This window comes from Pongo pygmaeus, chromosome 15 (genome assembly GCF_028885625.2).
Source record: "Pongo pygmaeus isolate AG05252 chromosome 15, NHGRI_mPonPyg2-v2.0_pri, whole genome shotgun sequence".
Classification (NCBI taxonomy): domain Eukaryota; kingdom Metazoa; phylum Chordata; class Mammalia; order Primates; family Hominidae; genus Pongo; species Pongo pygmaeus.
In genome coordinates, this window is record NC_072388.2 from 41,259,908 (window position 1) to 41,283,195 (window position 23,288).

A 23,288-nucleotide genomic window follows, 5' to 3' on the forward strand; every position below is an offset into this window, starting at 1 on the left:
ATTTTTTGAGTTAAAAACAATCCAATACAAACAATACTCTTTAAGTTATTTTAAAATGTAAGGTTTTTAACAGCAGTAAAATATGTGCACACTATTGCTGACTCCATTCCTTCAATGTTGCCCCTACCTAAGACATGCTAAAGAAATAATTAAAAAGATAACACAGTTCTGTGATTTGGCAGATTTTTTCTTCCTGGTTTTTAGGGAGACCTTCAAGATTATGAATGGAAATTAAAAGAAGGTGGATAGGAAAGAAGAAGGGAAAACAAAGAGGTACAACAAAATGTAAAGTAAAAGTAAGTGTAGAGAGAAAATGTCAAGGAGAAAGGCAGTTTTCCCCCAACTTAGTTTCAAAATACTTCATGAGGTCAATGAGATTATATTTGTGATATAATGAGATAATTTATATATTATATTATGTAAACTTAAATTCCATTTAAATTTATACTGTTGGAAATTTCCAGATGTTCTTGTCTGATCAGTTTTCTTATCAGTGATTAAACCACAAGAAAACTTATGGAAAGATCAAGTTTAGATTAGATATATGAGAAGGTTTGAAAATGTGTAAGTTTGGTGCTTAATATAGAGTAAAAACTTGACATAGCCCAATAATAACTAAACTTGAGTAACATTAATAAATTCACTATTACCTTAAATACTGTACTTGACTTTCAGAAGAAAATTGATTAGAATTATGAAAGTATATGTTTAACATAGAAAAATGGAGAATTTTACCAAATATAACATAATTTACTGGTTTGGTGTTCAAAATCATATTATATGAAATGTTAGCATAAAGAACTACACAATATAAATTGTATGTCAATAGAGAGTTTAAAACACTTGTGATTTTAACCAGCCTTTATATTTATAGTCTCCATGTCTTTTCATTAAAATTTAATATTTACCTTATAGCAGATTGTAGAGTAGGGAAAAGAAAAACATCTGATTTCTAACAACAATTATTTACATTTTAAAGAATTTTAATAATTATTTTTAAAATAAATATTGCTAAAAGCATTTTGATGTTAATTTATATGTTAATATATTCACTAAGTATTGTCTGTGTGTTCTCTAGGTAAATGAGTGTTAATATTTTCTATAATCAAAATTAATTGCTGTGTATAACACACAGTAAACAAGTATAAAGTCATTGTAAGATTCTGACAAACCCACGTTGTGTACTATAATTTAAAAATGATACGTTACTGCAAATACCATTCCATTTAGAAAGGTAAAAAATATTAGAGTTAGAGAAAGCAGTTGAAATGATAATGGTGAAATTTCCAGAAAAGATTGAAAAAATAAGGACAAAGAAGCAAGGAAGCTTAAAGGGGGAATGTGTTAAAAACAGCCAGTTAAAAAATTACTTCTTCACTGGCATTCTAACGATTTTATTTAACTATTTGACTCTCCAGTGATCCCCATGAAAGATAATTTTGGGGTGATCATGTTGCAAGCTTCATTTATTCTTTAAGGATTTTCATTATTTCAAATCTAGCTTTTAACTCACCTCTCACGCTTTAAAATTTCTGTGTATTTTGTCTTCAATAATTTAACTGTTTATGCTATTCCACATTGTTTCAAATGCCCTTCTTCCTACCAGCTTCTCTCTTTTTTTCTCTTTTTCACATCACCTTTCACTGTTTCCCTACTAGATTTCATCTAAGAAAATTTAGTGTCTTCTCTCTCAGTTATACAGTAAAATGGTATAACCCACTTAGTTTGAGTAGGTCTACACTCAAGTAAGCATATAGGCATATTCTGAGTACCATTAAAAAAATACATGTGTAGGAAGAAATGTAAAACATAGTTGCAAAGGAGCTATACAATAATCCAAAGGAAAAATGAAAAAATACAGTTGAACATCTATATATGTAATATATGTATATTTTTATTTCATTAAGATTCATATTTAAAAATTGTTATATTTATTCATCCTAAATTACATTGGCCATTTTTAGATGTTTGAGTTGTTCAACATTTAAAGATATTCCTGACATTGACATCAGCTATATGTAAAATCTGAAAAGATAATTTTAATGTAAATTGATTTGTTTTCACTATTTAATAATTGAATAATAATAAATTGACCAATTAATTGATCTAAGCACCTCCATTTTTCCATTGCTTGGTAAAATATGTGCAAATGATATGTGATATTTGATGTGGACTGCTAGGAATTCTCTGGTATTAATATAATACTAGTTTAACGTCTTCACAGTCTTAGAGAAATAATATTTTTTATTCCAGTTCACTTTTCCTTTACTGTTTGCAGTAAAGTGAAAAGATAGAATTCCACAACGTCAAAAATCATTTCCAAAATTTGTACTTTCCCGAATTATCTTCTTCACTAAAATAATAAAATGTAGAGCCATGTAATGTCAATCATTTATGTGAGTTGTCAAAGATCCTTTAGCAGAGAAAGTTCTCCCTCCACCTTTACCATTCCCTATCTCTGTCTCTGTCTCTATCTCTATATGTATCATCTCTCTATCTCTACCTCTATCTATCTATCTCTATCACTATCTCATCTAACGATTTAAAGTTGAAAACAAAGGAGCCACATTCATTTAGATTTCAAAATCAGAACTGCCATCATGGCAAACGTGAAGTCAAAATTAAAGGGAATAATATTTTTACACTTCGATACATGTCAAACTGAGAAAAATACAACTGCAAATAATTGACAGTTTCTGTTTAAATTTTTATTGCAAGTCTTTTTTTTTCATTTACTTGTTGCTGAATGCTGTTATTTATTTATGCTGTCATTTCTTTATGCTATATGATGAAAGCAAAAGTAGAATGCCTGGGGAAAATCAACTGTCAAACTGAATTCAGACATTATAGTTTCAGTGACGTCAAAAAAAGGCAGTTCTGGCCGGGCGCGGTGGCTCACGCCTGTAATCCCAGAACTTTGGGAGGCCGAGGCGGGTGGATCACGAGGTCAGGAGATCGAGACCATCCTGGCTAATACGGTGAAACTCCATCTCTACTAAAAATACAGAAAATTAGCCGGGCGCGGTGGCAGGCGCCTGTAGTCCCAGCTACTCGGGAGGCTGAGGCAGGAGAATGGCGCGAACCCGGGAGGCGGAGCTTGCAGTGAGCCGAGATCCGGCCACTGCCCTCCAGCCTGGGCGACAGAGCGAGACTCCCTCTCAAAAAAGAAAAAAAAAAGTCAGTTCTGTCACACACAAACATGTGTAAGGTTGGGAAACATGATTTTGCTGTTTTTTCTTCCCCTTCTCCTCCTCCTCCTCCTTCTTCTTCTTCGGTTTTATCTGTCTTAAAATGCTGAAGTGCATAATGCCCTCATAAAGTCTTTTACTAGTTTTTTGTGGGGGTGATGATAAAAGGGGTGATTAAGATCATTGGATTTGCCATACCACATACTTACTAGTATCTATGAGCCAGTAATGGAAGAAAATCACAAAGAACAAAGATTTTATATTACCCTTAAAAATTATCCTGGTGAGCGTTTCTCCTTCCCAAAACACAAAACAGAAAGATGAACTACCAGGCCTCCCAAAAGCATTTTTTTGATTTGTTGTTGCTTTCAGTAATATTTTAGGAACAAAATGCTGAAGGTTCTGGAAGTTATTTAGATGAAAAAATAAACAAAAAAATACAGAAACAATATTGAAAACAACATAAAGTATAATAAATGAAAATCTAACTTTATCAGTTTTGACAACATGATTTTTCTATTTTCTATATGATTTCAGTGTGGTTGCTTTGCGAAGCGGCAGCAAAACTCACATTTTATAAGGTCAGAATTGTACTTATATTTATATTTATATGTAAACATCTGAAATTATACAATATATATATCATACATATTTACATGTGTGTATGTATATTTGTTAATGTATTCCATTTAACTTTTTTCTTTTCATATCATTATTCTAGTCTCATCCTATTCTGCTAGCTGACCTGCTAAAATTAACATAAATCAGTTGTGAATTAAAGTGGATATTTCTACCTATAAACAGTTTTCAATGATAACAATGGTTAAGTTGCCTAAATTGTGTCTGTGAAAAAGTTGAATTAATAAATAGGCTAAAAGGTAAGTTCTGAAAAACATAGCACACAACAATATTTAAATACTGTAAGAGTTATTTATCATATGAACTAAAAAAACCTTAAATGAAGTTATACATTAAGAAAACTATCAATTTAGCCTTGTTTAATAATAATTTTTATAGTTTCTACTATCTACTTCCCAGAAAAAGCCCTGTGAAATCCCTTCATTCCTTTGTATAGGGAGATACCTCTTCTCTCTGTTACTTCCATTCGTTCTTCCATCCATCCATCCATCCATCCATCCCTCCATCCATCCATCCATCCATCCTACTTCATTGCAGTTATTTGGTGCAGTAGTTTTTTTGGGTATCTAACATTCTCTGCTAGCTGCTAGGTACCCCTTGACCATGTCTTCATCTAGGAATTTGATTTATAGATATTGATTAATTACACACAGGTAACAATAGATGTGACACAAAGCTTTGGTTTCACATAGTAGATAGCAAAATTATAACCCAAGGCAATGAACTCAGGTTCAGTCAGGAATTAAACAAGAGTAGAAGTAAGGTGTAGAGGATGGCAGCATATGGGGAATGCAGGCAGCTTTGGGTTTTTAATTGTTGTTCCAGGTCAGCATGAGTTGAGGTGTCCTCCTTTGGCATAGATCTCATTTGGTTTGTAATTTGTGAGGGACGCCAAGGGGATGAAGAAGAATGGGCTTTCTTCTCAGATAACACAGATGTGGGACAAAAAATAGAGAAGAAATTTGAGGACCTAAAAAATCTCATTGATAAAACATCAGTGCTAGAATCTTTCTCTTTATTTCAAGTAGACTTTTTTTCGTTGTTGCCTTCCTAAATCTCTAGAATTGATCATCTTTAAACCCAATAAGTAATCTCATTCTTCTTTTTAGATCACTTTCAAAAATAGAAAAATAAGTCAGTCCCAAGAGAGTCAGCTCATAGTTCTGAGTTGGATCTTAATTGAGTATTAATTTTGAAAAAAAAGGTTACTTTTTACTTCATTTTAAGTTGATTGCGAATTACTTCAAAATATAATGATAGACTGGATTAAGAAAATGTGGCACATACACAACATGGAATACTATGCAGCCATAAAAAATGATGAGTTCATGTCCTTTGTAGGGACATGGATGAAGCTGGAAACCATCATTCTCAGCAAACTGTCACAAGGACAAAAAACCAAACACCGCATGTTCTCACTCACAGGTGGGAATTGAATAATGAGAACACATGGACACAGGAAGGGGAACATCACACACTGGGGCCTGTTGTGGGGTGGGGGGAGGGGGGAGGGATAGCATTTGGAAATATACCTAATGTAAATGACGAGTTAATGGGTGCAGCACACCAACATGGCACATGTATACATATGTAACAAACCTGCACGTTGTGCACATGTACCCTAAAACTTAAAGTATAATAATAATAATAATAATAATAATAATTCTGATTAAGGTGGTAGTCCCTGTAGCAGTTTTAATGGCTGGAGGAACCAAAAATATATATGAATTATAATCTTCTACTGACACTTCCCCCACTTATCTCCATCAGGCCCAATAAAATTTTGATATGAGTTATACAATAAAGGTATAATTGTTACTGGGAAGAAAACTGGCATTTCATTTTTAAAGCTGAGCTGATGCCAGTGCTAGAACAACTGGCTACCTTTACCTGGGTGTGAATCTTACTAGTCTCCAGCTACATGAATGATTTAGGAAATAAAATAATGTTTAACATGTTATAAAGCCTAGAGGTTAAAATCACTTATATATTTTGTGAAAATGTGTCCCTTATATGTGTATTTCAAATATGTCTACATTTTATTTACACATGAGTGTAGTTTTTGCAGTAAAAGAAATTTCCAGCTGTGCACAGTGGCTCACGCCTGTAATCCCAGCACTTTGGGAGGCCGAGGCGGGTGGATCATGAGGTCAGGCATTCGAGACCAGCCTGGCCAACACAGTGAAACCCCGTCTCTACTAAAAATACAAAAAATTAGCCGGGCGTGATGGTGGGCGCCTGTAATCCCAGCTACTTGGGAGGCTGAGGCAGGAGTATCGCTTGAACCTGGAAGGCAGAGGTTGCAGTGAGCCAAGATCATGCCACTGCACTCCAGCCTGGGCAACAGTGCAAGACTCTGTCTCAAAAAAAAAAAAAAAAAAGAAAAAGAAAATTCCTATAATTATGTTTATTGTTGATTTTCTTTCTATGCAGTTGAATGGATGCCACTGATTGCCTAATTCTAAGCCCCTTCTGGGGATTTCTTCAAAATTTTCACTCAATATATTCTCTTTTCTCTCCTTTAAATTTCTCTAATCATGAGTACTCCACCATGACCTAAAATAATTGGAAAAATAACCACTCTTTCTTATCCTAATCTTTAAAATCAGTAAAGTAGAGGTTATACAGAAAAAAAAAGAGAGATACTCATTGCTAGCTCTGTTTAAACATGGACATTGTGTAAAAAATATTTCGGTACTGCTAGACTTAGACGAGTGATGTGAGCTAAAAACGACTAGCCTCAAAGACTAAATAAGTACCCTAAAGAAATTCTTTCTAACTTCTAATTCTACCGTGGAGTCATTCTTAGTTTTTTATTTACATTGTAATTCTTACTATTTTAACTGCAAAGCATTCTTTTTCCTTAAAGCTATTATTTTAACTCTATTCTTACACCTATAATATGTTAGAAACATTGTGTTTTTTCACTTTTCTGTTTATTCCTTGCTTTAAAAATTATATTTTCACAAAGACTTTTATTTTTCCTGTTTATTGGAGAAGATAATATAGGCATGTATAAGAACTTCATTATCCATTCATTAAAAATACCCACTGTAGTTGAATACACAATTTTAGTGTGCAAAACCCACCAGGTCACACTTAGGCATTATTTTCATCATGCTTCACTACGTGATCTGGAATGCACTTTGTAATGGGGTAAATAAGCACACAATTTTGCTGCCAAGTGCAATGCCTTGTTTATATGTTCTGAGATTATATTCATATGTTTGTGTGTTCTGAGATTATATTAATGTGATAAGGCTGTTCGTAGAATTTGCGTCGTATTTAGTAAAAGTATACAGGGATATCTGTGCCTTGCTTTGCATACTACAAATTTTTTTGCACATTGGCATATTCATTGCCAATTTCAAGCCTAATCTAGATTGAAATCCAATATAACAGCAAATTTTTAAAACCAGATTTTTTAGATTTTCTAGAAAAGCAAGCATATGGGTATTTTTTTTGCCAACAGAGACACCCATTTTTGAACTTGAGGAGGAAAATATGAAAAGGTTGGAAGAGATTGTTTTCTATTAAACAACTCCTCAAACACGTTGACCAATTATTTTCCTATAAGATTTCTACACACAAAGGATAAGAAAAACAAAAGGTGATTCAGTGACTGATACACCATATATGCTGGATTAGTCCAGACAACTTGGGCTCACAGTCAAGTGGCACCATACACTCCTCATGAGCACAATTTAAATCACAGCATGATTTGGAATAACATTGTGAAATGTTGAAGATCAACTCATAAGTGGGTAGATGGGCAGGAGGAAGGACAGGTAAAAAGGAAAAAGAAAAACAAGCCATTTAGATAAAAGACAACTGAAAGACAAATAGATTTGCATGAACTTTTAATATTCATTGACCCCACTACATCACTGCATATTAAAGTGGCGACCATGATATTAGAATTTCTCCTCTGTCAGGAGAGATAGGAAGGAGGTGAGAAGAAGTAAACAGATCTCATTTTTATTGTTGTTGTTATTATTATTTTGTTTTGTTTTTGTTTTGCAGTGATTGGTTAATGTGTAATGTCCTTCCTGGTAATCTTCTGTTTTGAAAGAGGGTTCACAAAGAATAAAATTACTCTCATTGAAAGTAGCTTTAAAAATAAGAAGTGCCAGGAGATACCATAGTTCTTAAGCACAGAGAGTATGTATAAATTATCATATGCCACACCACCACTGAAAGATTAAAAATCTCTAATAAACTAATTAGTAGTTATATGTATATAAGTATACATATATAACTACCAATAAATATATATAATATATATTATATATAATACTAGTATATATTAGTGTGGATTATATATATATATATTACTTGTATAGTTTGTATTTTGAGCTTTACTACAGTAATTGTCATCAGTTATAAAATAAGTATTCCTAAAGATCACATTTTAATGACTAGATTAAGAGTGCAGTCCAGCAAAATTTGGAAGAATACAAGCAAAACCACTGTCGAGAGGTTTTTAGTTATGTAAACATTTGGAAACATTATATTAGTGATAGCTTCTATGCAATCCCTGATATAAAAACAAAAACCTATATTTCTTATAATTCTGATAATAAGAAACAAGTAATGGAAATTAGTAAACATGAAGAATATGAAAAATTATAATATTTAAAAATGGTTTTCCTTTTAGCTTGTCACACTTGTTATATTAAAATATTAATAGCAGCAAATATCAAAGTGTACATGTACCACCCCATGATGGATGTCTCAGAAAACTAATCATTTAGTTAGGCGTCATTTATACTTTTAGGTTTACTTTTAAAGCCTTTTTGTACTGGATGTCCTGAATAGCCTATTGAGACCTCAGGTGGGTAGATAAGAAACTATGTGATTCTTTCCAGAAGTACTGAGGAAGGGCAGGTTTGAAATAATGCCAGAGTCTCTTGTTCTTCTCAACTTTCAATGTGGCAAAATGAGCTGATGTTGCAAAAGTAGAGCATCTCTTGTATCTCCCCTTAAGGCACCACTACAATTATAGCTTACATGTGATCATGGGAAAGTTCAGACTTCTGGTACAGATACACCGGATAGTATATTAGATTTTAATGTCTACTCTTCTTGATCTTCCAGAAAGATTTCAGTTGCATCACCTATGATAAGCATCTCATTGACAAGTGTGTCTCCAAGTTAGCTTGTTGAAACCAAGGCTAAGAAGAATCTTGAATTATTATCAACCCATCTCTAGCTTTACTACCAAATACTTATGCACCTTAGTGGAATTTACTTACTATTAACCACTTTTTCTCTTTTTATATAAAATGACTAGAAAGCATGTCTGACATTTTTCTTGCAAGGAACAGAATTAGTTGAGGAATACCAAAAGACTTTTAATAATACATTGCACAAGAATGTGATCTTTTAATGAATATTACTCTCTCTTCCTCCTGTCAGGTAATGCCTGGGACAGAGACCTGTCATATTTATTTTGTATTTATTGATGAGTATGCCACTTTTGAGTGCCAATGGGAGCCATTAATCTTTGCATATCTAGAAAACTAACTCCAGTCATTAGTGTGTCAGTTAGGCTGAACAGACAAAACACTGCATTGAATTTCCAGTAGAATATTCAGAGTACAGGTTATACATGAAGTATGAAAAGAACCAGGGACAAACTTAATGGTATGAACTACTAAAAATAACATTCTTTTCCTATAAGCAACTATTTAGAATATACATATATATATTTGAATTCCTAAAAAAAATCTAGCAAATTGCTGTTAATCAAAGCTAAATAGGATAAGATTTCTTAACAAACAAGCAAGAAGCAAAGATATATACCTCTCATAATATTCATAACAGAAATAAAAACTTAAACTTCGACTAACTCTATGCTATGAGAAGACATTGAAAAGATGACATGGAAAGTATAACTATTCTTCACATTCTGGAAAAAGCTCAACACAACTTGAGAAGAATTACAACACATAAAGTATGTTCAGTGAAGCAGTTAATATTCAATGCCTCCAAATTAGTGACATGAAGAAAACAAAAAAAATACATTACATTTAATAAAAGAGTCCATAGAAGGACATTTAGCAATTATCCTAATTTAGAAATTATCAGACAGGGATCAATAACCATGATAAATTGTTAAAAGATCTACTGGGGAAAGGGACAGCACTGCTAAGAAAATAAAAAGACAATCTACATACTTTCAATATGCGTATCATTTAAGAATCTAGTATCATATTATATACAGAACACAAACAAATCCATACAAAAATAGTTTGCATAGATCTTATAAAAATACATAGCAAAAAGAATATCAAATAATCACACAATGCTCAAGTCAACAATGCTGTAAGATAAATGCAAATTTAAAACAAATGAAAACAGTTATAAGCTAACCAGAAGGGCTAAAATTTAAAGCAAATAATACCAGGTTTTGGCAAGAATCTTTCTTATATCGTCAGTGGGATGTTAACTTTTTATGCACTTTGGAAAACTGTTTAACATTATCTAGTAAACATACAAAAATTTACCCATTGACTCAGTAGTTCTATTTCCAGTCATTTATCCAAGAAAAGTAGAGATTTTTGTTCACCAAGACTTGCAGAAAAATGTTCAAGAGAATGAATTAACAAATTGTGATGTGTTTGTACAATGTGATATTAGCCAGAGATAAAAAATAAATAAATAAGCTGCTGCTACAAAATAAGCCAAACACAAATGGTTACATAATCTGCAATTCTATTTACGTTAAGTCCAAGGAAACACCAAACTAGTTGAGAGTGACTGAGATAAGAATTTGCTAGTCAGACTGGTTAGCAAAAATTGGTAAGCAAGGAGCCCAAGGGGGCGTTCTGCTGTGATGTAAATATTCTATACTTTATTATATAGGCATATATGATAGTCAAGACATAGTAAATGTTTGAAATTTGTATTCTGCTTACATAGGACTTAAGTTAGATTTCTGTTGAGTAAGACTCTATTGTTTCTACATTTTTAGCTGCATTTCGATTAAATTAATAAATCATTTTCTATCAAAAATTAGGAAGATATTCTTCTATAGTAACTTAAAAATTCTTTACAGTTTTTCTCTCAAATTTAAATATTTAATATCTCTTGAATTGACACAATTTTATTTTTAAACTATAGATAACTACTTGTCCAAATAATATTTATCAAAAGGATTTTACAGTGACACCTCTTTCATGTACGGTGTTTATGTGTCTGGGTTTACTTCTGGTCTCTCTTTTATGTATGTACCACCTTTGGCTTTATTTTTTTACCATTTCAAACTGTCTTAATTACTATCACTTTATAATGGTTCTTGATATCTTATAAAACTCTAAGAGGACAATTAGTGCTCTTTCTCTAATCACTTATTTCACCCAGCTCACATAATAGCTATTTCTAAACATTATGGTATATTCTTAAAGCCCTTGCCCTGACCACTTTCTGCATTACACTCAGCAGAATACCTTGAGTCCTACTTAATAGAGAACATAATGGCTTCCAGGCCTTCCACCTACAAACTTATCGGCATCATCAATCATCCTTATAACCTTCCTTCCAGTTTTAGTAGAGCAGATGTTACTGCTGTGGAATGGCAATGACTGCAGTTGTTGTCTGAATCCCATCTCCTCCTATTTTGTCAGGATCCTTATACCATCAATTTCTCTCTCTTTTCACATATTACCTTTTATTAAAAACATTTTTCCTCACTTTTGGGAAAAAAATTAGTGATTATTTTTATTTTTTAAAATAATACATTTTAAGAATAAAAATTAATATAAATTTAAAAACATTTTGATGTTTATCTTTTTGCCATATGTGTCTCACAGAGTTCATATTATACTCTAAAAAGTCTTGTATCTATGGTGTTTACAAGCATAGCTCATGAACATGTCTCATGTTATCAAATATTCTTTAAATATATGAGTTCCTTCTATAGAGAATTGCATCATTGGGACATGCATATATCCCTTTGTTTTGCAACATTTTGAAATTAATGAAAGTGCTTATGTTTTGTTTTAAATTGAAACAAATAAGGAAAATGAAAAGAACTCAACACAGAGTTAAGTATCTTGTGGATATATGTACATATATGTTCGTATAACCCCCTTCTTATCCACACAAATAGATGATTAAGTGTTCTATTCTCAACATATCTGTTTTAAATTATTCTTGATCATTTTGTATGTTAACATAAATATAATGACTAGTGTTTCCTATATCCCCAAACTATACCACACTTTATTAACTACTCTCCTGTTTTTAATTTCCTGTTCTCTATTATGTCCATTCTTCCTCTGACTCATTTCCTCTTTTCCCACTGCTAATGTTTCAGAAAATTCTAATTTTAAATGATATTCTCAATGGTTGTACTTCTTCTGAAGTACCAATCGATGATTGTTCAACAATCTCCAAGCCATCTAAATTTACTTTCTATGTTCAAACCTAATTACATCTAATAACTGATTAGAAGTTTGCTTATTCCACAAAAATCAACACTTCTAAACAAAAATTTTCACTAAACCTAATACAATATTTACTTACTCAAGTCTGTTCTTCTTCTCAATATATTCTCTCTTTGTTAAATGTCAATCCTATTGATTTAGTTGCATAAACCAGAGATGGAAGTCATCCTTGAGTCTATTTATTCTTATAGCCAATCAAGAGCAAAGTGTAACAGATTTTACTTCGTTAGTGTCATTCAGATCTATTACCTCTGAATCCTCCTCAATCTTACTGTCTTATTGCCCTTATTGTTTACTTATCTCTAAACTTAATTACTAAATGAATATTTTAATTTCCCTCTATGAAGCCATCCAGATTTCCCTAATCTAATATTTCAAGCTATACACTGCTATTAATGTGATCTTTCTAAAATGTGTAATAATTCTGTCACTTCTATGCATAGAATTGTGTCCTCAAACAATTATGCTTCACAATAAAAAGTTGATTTAAAAAAATTCACATAAAAACTCTGTCACAGTAACAATTCAAAGATAACCTCTTAAGATCTTGTCTGTTTAATTAAACACTAATTTAGCTACTGGTGGTGAGGGACTAGATTACCATTCAACTGATCTTAAAATAGGGAAACTATCCTGGCTTATCATGATAGGCCCAGTGTAATCACACATGCCCTTAAAAAATGAAGAGGAAGTCAGAGGAGAGATATAAATGGATATAAATGGAGTCAGTCCTAGAGATTTGGTAGCAGAGAAAGTCAGAGAAACTCAAGGCATGAAAGGAACTCAATAATCCCTGGCTGAAGGAAGGTTCATGGAAAGCAGGAGAAGGAATGCAGCAACAATATAGAAAAAAAAAAGTGGAAGGAAATAGGACCTCGGTCCTACAACCACGATAAACTGGATTCTGCCAAGAAGCCAGTATGAGCTTAGAAGCAGATTCTTCCCAGAGCTTCTTGATAAAAGCCCAGATGACTACAACCTTGGTGATGGCCTTATGAAACCCAGAACAGAGAAGCCAATCAAGCCAATCCAGACTTCCAACCTACTGAACTGTGAGATAATGAATTTGTGTTGTTTACACTGTGAAATTTGGGATAATTTGTTACAACAGCAACAGAAAACTAATGAACCTTTATAATCCTACTCCACTCTCTTGACCTTTATCCTTGATCACTGACCCTTTCCCACTTTACCTTGAAGTATCCAGAAATACATGTTTATATATTATCAGGCCATCTGCTGTCTCAAGGTGCATGTATTCATGTAGGTTTTTGTGTAAATCTTTTTACTTTGCCTGGCTAATCTCCAATTACTCTTCACAATTCATCATAGCTATCATATCTTCTGGAAACCCACCTGAACTATCACGTCTCTTTTGGGTGCTCCACTTATATTACCCTATACACTTTGATTTATTTCCATCATAGCAGGTAAGACATTCTCTGGTAATTATCAATGTGTCTGTCTTCTCATCTTCAAATATAAACTCTTTGAAGAGAATCACTATAAATTATATCTATGAATTGCCTGAGTTTAGCACAAAGCACAGTGCAGCATTTGTGCGCAATAAACATCTATGAATGAATGCCAGAATGATGGGTTTGCATTTTGTAATGAATTTTTAGAAAGAATTTATGATTGTTAAGTGTACCAATGAAAGATCATTCTCCTTCCAGTAAAATTATTTTGCCAATAAAGATAAACTTAAAGAGATGTTGCTGCATTGTGTTTTGTTTTTGTTTTTGTTTTTACTGGTAAAACTAATATCTGTATTTGGCACTGATTATGATTTTGCTCTTTAATTAAAGGACATATTATTTACTTAAAATATGTTCTTTTTTGAGCAAATCTTAACTAATTTTCTATATCTGTGTGCCCTTTAACAAGGAAGATAAATGCTTATGCATCTTTTTTATTTTTCTTTCCAGAGTGGGATGATTAGTTGTGTCCCTCTTTAGGGGAAATATTAGAAAAGTATTACCTGCTTTGATTTTTCTCTACATCCTAATTTTTTTCTCCATAATTGAAAGAGTGCTTATCTGGAGTGATCCTGAAATGCGTTGACATCTTTGGTTCAGACACTTTCTGCATTGCTTTTATACGGGCCTGCTTTCCGAAAGCAATATGTGTTATTATTTCCACTATTGCTATCAGTGAGACTGACTTCTTCATACTATGGGAAAAGCTTGGATTTTCTTAACTCTCCTCTTTGTGATAGGTTTAGTAGTAGAACTCAATACTAGAAGTTTATCAAGAGTTAGGGAGTAGTAGAAAGCCCATGTTGGCCTCGGGACAAAGCAGGCGGCTGCATATGACTCTGCTATTTGCCCTACACAAAAATATCCTGCCTAGGTGCCACTGAGTGCTGAAATACACTCTACACTCGGCTTTTCAAATTCTGTGCCATACAGGATAAAGGCCAATGGGATGCCTTATGCTCTTTCATAGAAAGATAGGGCATGTGCATCTCTGTGTTTAATCCCCTATTCTAGACTCCTTCGTCTATATTCATTTGGTTCAGAACTCATCATTAAGAGATCTCATTAATTAGCTAATTTAAAATCCCACACCAGAAAATAAATCCAAGGGAAACTTAATTTTCAGCACCATGTCATTATTCTAGAGATAATGATTCTACATAAAATAATTCTGTCACAGTCTATAAACATCTTTTCATGTGCTCAATCATAGTCATGCATTTTTTGGTCATAATACTCGGTGGTTAAATAGTTTATAGTATCTCTGTGCTCGTCATGTGCATATGCTAAATATATGCACATATACATGGATAAGTAACCTCATAGGGTACTATTTATAATATTATGGATTCTTAAAAGAAATACCATAATTTATTGTTTTATAGATAACGTTCGCTTCTTACAAAGGCAATATCAGCTTAATGATATATTGCTGTATTTGAGCTGTATTTTTATTTTTGCAAGAGAAAGGGTAAAACCTTGCAAATTAACCTGATTAATGATGATAACTTTAAGTTTATGGTGAAGTTGCATTATACTGAAATGTTCAAGTTTTGGGGTGTTTCTTTTACTCATCAGTCTTTTAAAGTACTCAGTTCCCTTTACAAAATGTTGTTTGGATAAGGGAAAAGAGTTAAGTGAGGTTGGATGCCAGATGTTTAATTAGCACCACTTCATCTAGCCCACTTCAAGTAGCATAATGCTCTCATGGAGGAAGGGATTTTCTCTCAGTATTTCATTTAAAGTATACAGTAAATACTTCTAAATGATTTAATGACTCTATGCTGCAAATCAGTTAATACATAAAATGAACAGAAAAAGAGTATGATTATTTCCAAGTTGGTTTTATAAAATTATGGCAGGTCTTGAAAACAAGATTGGGATATTGTAGAATAAATAAATCCCAGTGTAAATAGAACCACATTCACATGTTTGTCTACAGAACTGGTTACTTATTTTTCTTCTACATATAAGGTCCAAATTTAATTTACCTGCCTTGGCAAAACAAATGTACAGTAATTTTTCAGTTAAGCTCTTTTATACTCCCTTGTTCCAAACTTGAAGTCCTCAGCTTATTAGCCAGATCATTTGGAATGATTAAGCCTCAATTTTCTAATGTATAAAATCAGCCAGGCGTGGTAGCAGGCACCTGTAATCCCAGCTACTCAGGAGGCTGAGGAGAATAGCTTAAACCCGGAAGGTGGAGGTTGCAGTGAGCTGAGATCACACTACCGCACTCCAGCCTGGGCAACAAGAGCTAGACGCTGTCTAAAAAAATTAAATAAATAAATAAAAAAGGAAAAAATTTCATGTTGTAGGCTTAATTTAAATTATTAAGATGTTGGTATTTATTTATTTATTTATTTTTATTTATTTTTATTTTATTATTATTACACTTTAAGTTTTAGGGTACATGTGCACAGTGTGCAGGTTAGTTACATATGTATACATGTGCCATGCGGGTGTGCTGCATCCATTAACTCGTCATTTAGCATTAGGTATATCTCCTAATATTTTTGTGACAAATCCGTCATCAAGTTTTAGGGCCAGCATTAAGCTTTAGGACCAACACCAAAAAAGACGTTAAGATTCTTAGATATTTTCAATCTGTTTAAATGTATTGTTTAACTTAAGCAGGTTATAAATTCAAATAATACCGAAGATCACACGTAGACAATGGAGATATACTGCCTATATCATAAAAAGAGGGTGATGAACTAAATACATCATTCAGTGTTTTTCTTATTTTTAAAATTGACCGTTTTTATTTCCAAAACATTTCAAGAGATAAAGGAAGATAAAATTCATTGGACACATAGTATGTGTCATACAATGTATTTGGCATTACACAGTTTTTAATTCACTTACTTTTCATGTCAGTGTTAGAAATTACATATAATATCTAATGTAATACTCTCAACAACTGTGTGTGTTGGTTTCTTAATTCTATAAGGAAAATGTAATTACAATTATAAAGAAATGTAAATTAATACCACGATGAGATACCACCTTACCCTAGACAGAGTGGCCCTTATTAAAAAGTCACAAAACACTAGATGTTGGCATAATATCATGAAAAGGGAACACTTATACCCTCCTGGTGAAAAAATAAATTATTACAACCACTGTAGAAAACAATATCGAGCCTTCTCAAAGGTCTATAAGTAGATCTACCATTTGATCCAGCAATCCCACTACTGGCTATCCTCACAAAGGAAAATAAATTGCTATATTAAAAAAAACCTCCATACACATGTTTATGGCAGCACAATTTACAATTGCGAAGATATGTAATCAACTTTAGTGCCTATCAGTTGATGAGAATATAAGGAAAATTTCTTGAAATGGGATAGTAGTCAGCCATAAAAAATTTAAAAAAATGTATTTTGCAGTAACTTGGTGGAATTGGAGGCCATTATCTTAAGTAAAGCAACTCAGGAACAGAAAACCAAATAATGCATGTCCTCGCTTATAATTGGGACTTAAGTTATGGGTACGAAATGGCGTACAGAGTGGTATAAAGGACACTGGAAAACTCAGAAGGCAGGAGGATGGGACAGGGGTAAGAAATGAAAAATAGCCTATTCAGTACAATGTACACTATTAGGGTGATGGTTACACTAAAAGCCTAGACTTTACAATACATCCCTGTAGCCCAAACTACATGTACCCCTAAAGCTATTGAAATAAAAGAAAAAATAAAATGCAAAACAATCTTTCCGTTTAAAAATCTACCAAAGCGGAAAGTGAAAAAGCCTGGATGTGAATTCAGGACTCTTTAATGCCAATGCTTGATATCTCCTTTTAATAAAATACTCCTTTCTTCAGTTTCACTTCAATGTTCAGAAAAAGATTAAATTCATTAGATACTACCAAATACTTAAATATTCTATGATATATACAGACTATTTCTCCTTTTACATAGCCAATAACATTATGCTGTATACATATCATGAAGTTGACCAAAATGTGCCAGTGTGGATGTAGTTTTGGGAATGACAAGATTTAGTAAATGACTGGAGACAGATGTCTAATGAGCAAAACGAGAAGCAGAAGATTCAGTAGGTGAATAACGCAATGATTAGCCTGAATCTCCATGATTTCTCCTGATCCTATTATGATACTGAATAGAAATATAATATTTTTTCACTAATTTAGCAATCTGATCTTCACGATTTCCATATGAAGATTATGATCTTTGCATACATATCTAGTTCTAGACACCATTCTCCATGCATAAAATATTGTTTGTCTGTCCAGCTCCATTATAGTAATATTATTCGTGTTCCTTGTGTCTTTATATATAAAAACAAAGGAAATATATTTGATAGGTTTATAATTTGATTCCTTTGTAATTATGCTTTAGTGGAGTCCTGTGTACATCTACATTATATTATACATTTGTCCATCCTGCTAATATGAGCAAATCAAGGGCAGAGAATGCCTAGGCCAGAGTGCTAATCACGTTGCAGGCACTGTACTAACGGTCTTAATGAAAGGAAGAGAAAGTTAAGAGAAGAAGAAAGAAGACAAATAAAAAGAAAATTTATACATTTATAATTTGATGGTTATAAGAAGTTCTAAATAAAAAATATTTCAGTAGCATTTCCAAATAAAATGATTGATTTCCTAACATCATTAACCTTTTATAAATATTTATTTTTTTCTGGTATAGAGAACATTGACAATATTTATAATTATGCCCATTTTAGTGTGGGCATCATTGAGGTAATTTGTAATAAATAATTTTAGAAAAACATGAAGTACACACATTGTAAATTTTGGCATATCAATTACATCTCTATCACTGCAAATTAAAGCATGTAAAGGAACATCAAAAATTTGAACTTATGAGGGATTCTTGTGAAAAGCACACACTGACATAGGAGGAAGAGGAACAAGATGTCAGAAGAGAAAGCTCCCCCGATTGTACCCCCCACCCGCTGCCTGCAAGGGCAACAAGTTAATGAGCTACACAGAAAAACACCTTCATAAGAACCAAAACTCCGGTGAGCACTCACAGTACCATTTTAACTCTACATTGCTGAGACACAGAAGAGACAAAAAAACCATTCAGAACCACCAGTGCCACTCCTTGCCTGCCCCCAACAGTGGCAGTGTGGTCTGGAGAACTTCTCTGGAAATGAGAGAAAGAACACAGCAATTGTGAGGAAGTAAGCTAAGGGCTCTTCTGTTAGAGCAGAAAGGCAAAGCAGACCAAACTCAGCTGAGGCTGAGAGAGGGAACATTTAAACCAGTCCTGGCCAGAAGAAAATCACAGATACCAGTGGGCTGAACTTGAGTGCCCACAAACCTCATCACTGAGGGCCAAAGTACTCTTGGTCTTTAAGTAAATTTGCAAGGCAGTCTAGGCCATAAGGACTACAGTTCATAAGTGAGTATTAGGGGCGAGCAAAACCCAGAGGCAGTAAACTGGTGGGCATATGAAATACTGAGAAACTAGCTGGAGCAGCCAAGAGAGTGCTGGCATCACCCCTGCCCTAACCCCAGGCTGCACAGCTTGTGGCTCCAAAAAAGAACCCTTCCTTCTTGTGAATAGAGGAGAGGGAAGAGTGGGGAGGATGTTGTCTTGCATCTTGGATACCAGCTTAGCCACAATAGGATAGGGTACTTGCGAGGGTCAAGGGGACCCTGATCCAGGCTCCAGCTCCCAGATGACATTTCTAGACACACCCTGGGCTAGAAGGGAATCAGCTGCCTTGAAGGAAAGGACACAGTCCTGCCAGCATTTATCACCTCCTAACTAAAGAGCCCATGGGCCTTGAATAACCAGCAGCAATACCCAGTTACTATATTGAGGGCCTTGATGAACTTCTGAAACTTACTGGCTTCCGGTGAGACTCAGCATATAACCTTTAGCCACAAGAAGAAAAAAAGAGTGAAGATCCGAATAAATAAAATCAGAATTTTAAAAAGGAGACATTAAAAATGATACTGCAGAAATTTAAAGGATTACTAGTAGCTACTATGACCAACTATGTGCCAATAAATTGAAAAGCCTAGAAGAAATGGGAAAATTTCTAGATACATATTACCTACAAGATTGAACCAGGAAGAAAACCAAAACCTGAATAAACCAATAACAAGTAACAAGATCAAAGCCATAATAAAAATTCTCTCAGTGTATTAGGGCTCTCAGTGTATTAGGAACAGAGCTAATAAGATAGATGTATATATAAAGGGGAGTTCCTTAAGGAGTATTAACTCACAGGATCACAAGGTAAAGTCCCATAATAGGCTGTCTGCAAGCTGAGGAGCAAGGAAGCCAGTCTGAGTCTGAGTCCCAAAATCTCGAAAGTAAGGAAGCTGTCAGTGCAGCTTTCAGTCTGTGGTTGAAGGCCTGAGTGCCTCTGGCAAATCACTGGTGTAAGTCCAAGAGTCCAAAAGCTGAAGAACTTGGAGACTGATATTTGAGAGCAGAAAACATCCAGCACAGGAGAAAGATGGAGGCCAGAAAACTGAGCAAGTCTAGTTCTTCCACGTTCCTCTTTTTCCTGTTATCCTAGCCATGCTGGCAGCTGATTAAATGGTGCCCACCCGGAATGAGGTTGGGTCTGCCTCTCCCAGTCCACTGACTCACATGTTAATCTCCTTTGGCAACACCCTCACAGACACACCCAGGAACAATACTTTGCATACTTCAATCCAATCAAGTTGACATTCAATATTAATCATCACACTCAGTAAAGTCCAGGAAGTGATGGCTTAACTACTGAATTCTACGAAACATTTCAAGAACTGATACCAATCCTACTCAAACTATTCTGAAAAGTAGAGGAGGAGGGAAAACTTCCAAACTCATTCTATGCAGCCAGTATTAACCTGATACAAAAATCAGACAAAGACACATCAAAAAAAAACAAAACAAAAAACCTGTGGCCAATATCTCTGATGAATATTGATGCAAAAATCCTCAATGAAATACAAACAAACCGAATTGAACAGTATATTAAAGAGATCATTATTCATGATCAAGTGGGATTTATCAAAGTGATGCAAAGATAATTCAACGTGTGTAAATCAATCAATGTGATACATAATATCAACAGAGTGAAGGATAAAACTATATGATCATTTCAATTGATGCTAAAAAGCATTTGATAAAATTCAACATCTCTTCATGATAAAACCCCCCAAAACACTGTGTATAGAAAGAACATACCTCAACATAATAAAAGCCATATATAACAGACTCAGAGCAAATATCATACTGCATAGGGAAAAACTGAAAGTCTTTCCTCTAAGATCTGGAAAATGAAAAGGATGCTCACTGTCACCACTGTTATTCAACATAGTACTGGATATCCTAGCTAGAGCAATCAGACAAGAAAAATGATATAAAGGTCACCCAAATTAGAAAGAAAAAAGCGAAATTATTCTTGTTTGTTGATGAGATGATGTTATATCGGAAAAACATACAGACTCCACATTAAAACTATTATAACTGATAAACACATTCAATAAAGTTGCAGGATACAAAATTAGCATACAAAAATTAGTAGCATTTCTATATGTCAACAGTGAACAATGTGAGCAAGAAATAAAAGAGCAAATCTGATTTATAATATCTATACATAAAACTAAATACCTAGAAATTAACTTAACCAAATAAGTGAAAAATCTCTATCATAATAACTTTTAAATAAACTGATGAAAAATTTGAAAACGACATCAAAAAATGGAAAAAATATTCTATGTTAATGGATTGGAAGAATCAATGTTGTTAAAATTTCCATAGTCCCCAAAGCAATCTACATATTCAATGCAATTCATATCAAAATACCAATGACATTCTTCACAGAAACAGAAAAAAAAAATCCTAAAATTTATATGGAACCACAGAAGACCCAGGATAGCCAAAGCTATCCTACACAAGAAGAACAAAACTGGAGGAATCACATTACCTGACTTCAAATTATACTGAAGAGCTATAGTAACCAAAACAGCCAGGCATTGAAATAAAAACAGACACATAGACCAACGGAACACAACAAAGAACCCAGAAACAAATCTACACACCTACAGTGACCTCATTTTTAACAAAGGCGTCAAGAAGATAAACTGGAGAAAAGACAGTCTCTTCTTTAAATGGTGCTGGGAAAACTGGAAATCTACATGCCAAAGTGTGAAATTAGACTTTTATCTCTTGCCATATGCAAAAATAAAACTAAAATGGATTAAAGACTTAAGTCTAAAACCTCAAACTATGAAAAAACTACGTGAAAACATTGACGAAAGTCTCCAGGATGCTGGTCTGAGCAAAGACTTTTTGAGTAATACCCTGCAAGCACAGGCAACCAAAGCAAAAATAGACAAATGGAATCACATTAAGTTAAAAAGATTCTACACAGCAAAGGATACAATCAATGAAATGAAGAGACAACCCACAGAATGGCAGAAAATATTTGCAAACTACCCCCCAACAAGGGATAAATAACTAGAATATATAAGGAGCTCAAAAGAAGCCATAGGAAAAAAAAATCTAATAATCCAATTTAAAAAATGGGCAAAATATTTGAGTAGACATTTCTCAAAAGAAGACATACAAATGGCAAACAGGCATATGAAAAGTTACTTAATATCACTGATCATTAGAAAAATGCAAATCAAAACTACAATGAGATACTTCACCCCAGTTAAAATGGCTTTTATTCAAAAGACAGGCAATAACAAATGCTGGAGAGAATTTGGAGAAAAGGAAACCCTTGTACACTGTTGGTGGGAATGTAAATTAGTACAACCACTATGGAGAACGGTTTGGAGCTTCCTCAAAAAGCTAAATAGTGAGCAACTACATGATCCAGCAATCCTACTGCTAGGTATATACCCAAAAGAAAAGAAATCACTATATGGAAATTGTATCTGTGCTCTTAATGTTTGTTGCAGCACAGTTTACAACAGCTAAGACTTGAAAGTAACCTAAGTGTCCACCAACAGATGAATGGATAAAGAAAATGTAGTACCCATATACACAGTGGGGTACTATTCAGCCATTAAAAAAATGAGAGCCGGTCATTTGCAACAACATGGATGGAAGTGGAGATCATTATGTTAAATGAAATTAGCCAGAAACTGAAGGACAAACATTACATATTCTCCCGTATCTGTGGGATCTAGAAATTAAAACAATTGAACTCATGAACATAGAGAGTAGAAGGATGGATACCAGAGGCTGGGAAGGCTAGTGAGGGGCTGGTGGAGAGGTGGGGATGGTTAATGTGCTTAAAAAAAATAGAATAAATAAGACCTAGTATTTTGTAGCACAATAGGGTAACTAAAGTCAATAGTAACCTAATTGTACATTTTAAAATAATTTTAAAATGTAATTGGGTTGTTAGTAACTAAAAAGATAGATGCTCAAAGGGTGGATACTCTATTATCCATAATCAGCTTATTTCACGTTGCATGACTGTATCAAAACATCTTGTGTACTGTATAATATACACACCTACTATGTACCCACAAAAATTTTAAAAATAATAAAAGAATGAAAAACAAACACTATAGCATAA